This window comes from Sprattus sprattus, assembly GCF_963457725.1.
Source record: "Sprattus sprattus genome assembly, chromosome: 14".
NCBI classification, from domain to species: Eukaryota; Metazoa; Chordata; class Actinopteri; order Clupeiformes; family Clupeidae; genus Sprattus; species Sprattus sprattus.
The window spans coordinates 24689268-24695515 of NC_137912.1; positions in this window are offsets into that span (position 1 = coordinate 24689268).

The following is a 6248-nucleotide window of genomic DNA, read 5'->3' on the forward strand; positions in this document are numbered from 1 at the left end:
AGCAGTGTTCTTGACACTATATGCCTAGACTGTGACCAAAGTCCTCTCCAGGCTGGTCTTAGCACATTTGAACTCCTCCACCAAGCCAGTCATTGGTAACTCCAAAATTCCTTTTCAATTCAAATGTATAGTATAGTATAGTATAGTACGCTACAGTACAGGACAACATGGCACCTTACGCCGTTTCCTTATGGCTTCTCTCTACATTTCTACACCTCTGAAACAGCAACTCCATACACAAAGGCTATCTTACATGTGGCAAAAGGCCAAACTGCAAGTGCCACAATTCCAGTTTACCAGGCAAGGTGTAATCAATAGTACTAATAACCTTAACAATCAATTCTTTAAACACTGAAACCTGTCCTCACTGAGGAATTGTATCACTTGTCTAAACTCTTCACAGGTGTTTCTTTAATAGAAGGAATCACCTCACCAGGAATCACCACCAATAACATATCATATGTTGTGATGTTATATGTCCAGTAGATGGTGCTGTAAGCTTTGTCATAATAAAGACAAACTTTTCCTCTCTCATCTCCCTGTTACACTCCTTGAGCATGGCAAATTGTATAACAAGAATAGTCATAACTGGAGTAAATTTTGAAACAGAAATAGCTAAAAATGTTATATTGAAAATAATTTATTAAAGTTACAAAAACTGGTAACAAGGTTATGATAAAAAATATGTCTCTGTAAAAAAATTGTCTGCATAAACTTAGACTTAAGTTCCTAAGACTAAAAGGTTTGGTCCTTCATCCTGGCAAAAGGTTGTTGAAATGTAAGCTCAATAGTCAATCACATACACTCCTCCCGTCCGTGTTCCAGGAGCAATTTTGTTGATTGGCTGGAACAGAGGAGGCTATGGCTTGGTCCACTTAATTCTTCCCATTTACTGAGTCAGGACTGTACAGGAACACCAGTGCATACGCTGGACGGACAGCTAGGGGATCAATTTGAGTTAGGCTGTTCAATTAAACTTTACAATATGTGTTGTATATGACATCAATGTGAAAAGATCACAAACTGATTCAAGTGCGCAACAAAACAATTCCCAGCATGCTAACAGACGTAATTATTGTTGTAATAATAACACAACTCTCACATAAACAGCAATTTCACAGTCATCTTCTTGCAGAAGAACACCTTCTTCTCCCAAAAGGGATATCCAGATATGGTCCCCCCAGTGGCGTAACTATAGGGAGTGCAGGGAGTGCAGCTGCACTAGAGCCCGTGGCGAAAGGGGGCCCATCCTCATTTTCATCACAGATGTAAAAAAAAACGTTTTAACATTGGAGAACTAACCGGGCCCCCTACTACACTTAAAACATCGGAATTGTGTATGATCCACTCCCATCAATTCGCAAACATTTCTCAATTATGGTGACAGTTATTCATAATTAAGAGCTATTTTTCGATGGCAATATTACTTAATAATAACGAGATTTGTTTCATTCAGCAAAAGGCAAATGAGGCTAAATGTATTATTTGCTGTTGTCAAGACTGACTATTGTTGAAATGTTTATTGGGCAAGTGACATTTCAACAATAGTCAGTCTTGACAACAGCAAATAATACATTTAGCCTCATTTGCCTTTTGCTGAATGAAACAAATCTCGTTATTATTAAGTAATATTGCCATCGAAAAATAGCAAGGATGTCTGGGTAAAATTGTTGTCAAAGACTCCATAGCCCACCCACACATGTTGCGATTGTTTCCCATCCTGTGTTGCATTGCGTGTTGAGTAAGCGATAAGTAGGCTATCCAATGCCCTTCAAACACAAAAGTGGCTGCAGGAAGCGGCATGAACGCAAAGAGCAGGATGAAAGGGTTGCAAAACTGCCAAAATTATCTTCATTTGGATTTGTGGCGAGGAGTGTTCAGGAGAACGCTACGTCTGACCCCCAGCCCAACAGCAATGAGGCCCACCAGGGAACTGTTCGGCGTAGCTCGCTAAGCGGTTTAGCGAGCTAGATTCCAGGCTGAAAAAAGAGAACGCCCTTTATCGGGTTCGGCGAAGCAACTTCTGATAAATTACCATAGTAACATATCTCTTAGCACCAGGGCAGGCTAAATCCAGAGTACCTGGATTAAGTTTGCCACACCCCCCGGCAAAAGGAGGGATCCCACAGTTCTTGTATGAGCGCTACCGATTCAGCCGACAAGGAATAATTAATTTCTCGAGTCATTTATTGCAAACACCACAGACGAACATTGAAAACCTTGCGCTTTCTTGCGAGTGGATGCATAACGTCGAAAAAAAATTGTTTAGACTATTGTACCGTAAAAAAAAAAATCATGTTTTTGGTGATCGACGTTTTCTGCTTTTTGAAGCAGGACGTGCACGCGCAATTTAGCTCACGAGTTTAGCCTGGGACACATTAACTTGACGATTAAGTAGTTTAGCACCCGTCGCCAGACCGGTATAGCCTGTTCTCATTTAGCGAGCTAAATTATCTCATTTAGTGAGCTAGACTGATTATTTTAGCTTCAGTTCTACACCGAACAGGGCCCAGGGTAGGCTAATCACATAACGTTTACTGTCTGGTATAGCCTAATGGAATGCATTTAGACATGGCTATTAAACGTCATAAAATACACGTATAGGCTAAGGCAGCAGCCAGGTTAGATATTGTAAACTATTTGGCAGGATGTAGTAGGAAAATAGCTAAAGCTAGACATCATAATCAGCCAGCTTTCCCAAAGATTCAGTAGTAAGCGAGCAACCTGTCATGTCTTCTATGCTTTACACCCCAGTACCCTTCACCTCGCAGGAGATGATGAGCTGTTTGGAAAGGTAAACGTTTTGTCTGACCACTATGACAGGGACATTCACGGGACATTCACGTCCTGCTATTAAAGCAATGATCTATCAGCAGTCATGAGTGCAACATATGGCAAAAACTCAGATTGTCGATAACCACTCGGTTACATCAGCATAGCGATCATTTTCTAAACAAAAGATGATTAAGACCTACTAAAGAGCAGTATGGGGCAGGAGATACTGAGTGGATTAGCTACCCTGTCCATCGAAAGCATCCGGGCCAGCGAGTTGAACATTTCTGAAATTGTTGATAATTTTGCTCAACGCAAGGCTCTTAGGATGCCATTCTAAACGTCATGTATGTTACTAGTTTTATACGCCTAAATGGTACTTGAAATGTATTTTTTCGCTTCAATGTCGTAACAAGAATAAGTTACTTTGCGCATAGGCCTACGTGATATTGTTGGAGGAGGTTTGTTTTGTAATTGATTGCAGCAGACGAGGCGCTGTCGAGCGGCTGTTCCCATATATCCTTGTGTTCGTAATTCACAATAATGTTTGATAACCCCCTGAAGAAGTTGTATAAATGTTTTCCCATGTGTTGTCCCATCTGCTCATTACACACTGTTTCTCCAAAATCAGTTTGATCGATGAAATACTGTGTTCATTGGTGTTTTCATGACAACATATTGTAGCAACCCTTAATATGCATTGTACATCATACGTACATTATCCTGTGACTTTGAAAGTTCATCAGATTCATCTGTCATTATGACGGTAATGGGGGCCCGATGGTGAAGCTTGCACTCGGGCCCGCCAAGTCATTGTTACGCCGCTGGTTGTGGCTAGAGTGTAGCTGCAGGTCAGAATGAGCGATGATGGGAGGGTTCAGTAATGTAAATGTACAAAAATAAAATGTACATGGTCCAAAGCAATATCTGAGAAAGCTTAGTAATAAATATACACACAATGCATTTCAGTGTAAGGCAAACCAGCAGAACGAACTCAAGAGAGACCAGATAAATCCTCCACATTGTTTAGTGGGACAGCAAAGTTAAAACTTCATGGAATCATGGCTGCCATTTTCTGGCTGTCAAGTTCCAAATAATAGTCGTCGTCGTCGTCGTCCCCCCCCCCCCCCCCCCTTTTGATATGGCTTAAAGTCATCCCTTGTAGAGTGTCAAATAGGTAAGTTACAAACAGCGTACGAAAATGCTTAGCAATGCTAAAACTCCCAACAAATGTCACATATAAACTGCAGTTGCCCCACACTACCATATACACCCTGTGTTCCATGTGTCACTCCTCAGACCCTTCCATCCTCTCTGGTCACTTCTCTCCCTTCTTCTTCACACATAAATGTCTGTGGATATACCAAAATTCTGGCTGAAAAGATGACTCCCAGTCTCCAGAAAAAATGGTAGAAGAGAAATATTCCAGCATGATAAAGTACTTCCTAAAGAAGAAAAAAGTGAAAACAAAGACCTTGCCCAGTATGATACCTGACTTGAAACCTGAATGACTGAATAGGACCAAAATACTTACCTGGCGCTGGTGTGATCTCTGGGCCTGTGCCTGATAGGTGCTGGTGTGCCCTCTGGGTCCCTGTGCCTGATAGGTGCTGGTGTGACCTCTGGGTCCCTGTGCCTGATAGGTGCTGGTGTGCCCTCTGGGTCCCTGTGCCTGATAGGTGCTGGTGTGCCCTCTGGGTCCCTGTGCCTGATAGGTGCTGGTGTGACCTCTGGGCCTGATAGGTGCTGGTGTGACCTCTGGGCCTTATAGGTGCTGGTGTGACCTCTGGGCCTTATAGGTGCTGGTGTGACCTCTGGGCCTGATAGGTGCTGGTGTGACCTCTGGGCCTTATAGGTGCTGGTGTGACCTCTGGGCCTTATAGGTGCTGGTGTGACCTCTGGGCCTGATAGGTGCTGGTGTGACCTCTGGGCCTTATAGGTGCTGGTGTGACCTCTGGGCCTTATAGGTGCTGGTGTGACCTCTGGGCCTTATAGGTGCTGGTGTGACCTCTGGGCCTGATAGGTGCTGGTGTGACCTCTGGGCCTTATAGGTGCTGGTGTGACCTCTGGGCCTGATAGGTGCTGGTGTGACCTCTGGGCCTTATAGGTGCTGGTGTGACCTCTGGGCCTTATAGGTGCTGGTGTGACCTCTGGGCCTTATAGGTGCTGGTGTGACCTCTGGGCCTGATAGGTGCTGGTGTGACCTCTGGGCCTTATAGGTGCTGGTGTGACCTCTGGGCCTGATAGGTGCTGGTGTGACCTCTGGCTCCCTGGGCCTGTGCTTGATAGGCCTGTGCCTGATAGGCCTGTACAGTAATCCAGACCAGAGAATAGGCAAATGAAGTGATGTTTTATGTGTGCATGTTATCTTGAATGAAGTTTGTTGCACGTCTTATTCTGAATGAAAATGTAAGGAACTAAATGTTTGTGGATGTGCTGGCTGTACCTTCATAGGGTGAGAAGCAGTATCTGGGAGTTACGTTCTGTGGTTTTGCGTCTAGTGAATATAAGGCATGAGTGTGACTTTTTAACAGATATGTTCTTGGGTTAAATTTGAGCATTTTGTGACATCGACACGTACAGTATACATAAGGAACAATATGAGCTTCTTTGTAAAAGTATACTTGGCATTTATTTAACGTTTTGAGAAATGTGCATTTACATATAACATGAAGGATTATAAGTTGAAGACAAGAATATGTTTGAAAACAGTACTAAATGCAGACTATCGACATTTATAACAGTACAGGGGATGAACACTATCATAGTAAGCTTAAATGTAGCCGCAAACACCTATCATCTGGGTCCAAGCACAATGTGTGAACCTGCCCAAGTTGTAAAAGGTTGAATGATGACCGCTTCAACAGGTTTGAATCTTGTAGCCTAAATGTTACGTAAGGATTTAAAGACTAAATGAAAATAGACCAAACCATGTAAGAGGAAGAGAGGAAAGCATGCTATAGGTTGCTATAATAACATCCTCTGGCTTCTATATCTAAAATTGGATAAATAGCGTCAATATGGAATCATGAGTATCCTACCAAATTTGAACAGTTTGAACATTTACATCCAGTTTTGGCTGCTGAATTTTGTTGGCTGTTGGTGACCATTTTGTTGAGCAAGCCAGATGGACTTCAAGAGGTGTGAGCAAATGTAGCCAAATACAAACATACAGAATTTATACAGAACATTTTAGCTGAAGTGGTTCTTGAGATATTGAAATGTGTTACTTGAAGTGCCACTTATGGACGACATGTCACAACATTTGGTGTGCATCCAAAGAAGGTGGTAGTGATGCAGGGTGTGAACGTTTCGTGAAGTTTGAACCTTTACATCACACATCACAAGATATAAGCTAGTGAAGTGCTAGGCTTTTTTGCTTTGAACATTATTCACTAGGTGGTGCCACTCCACAAATGAATCATAATGACCTAGGGTAATGCGGCTCTATAGAGGCCAACTTGCTATATAAACAT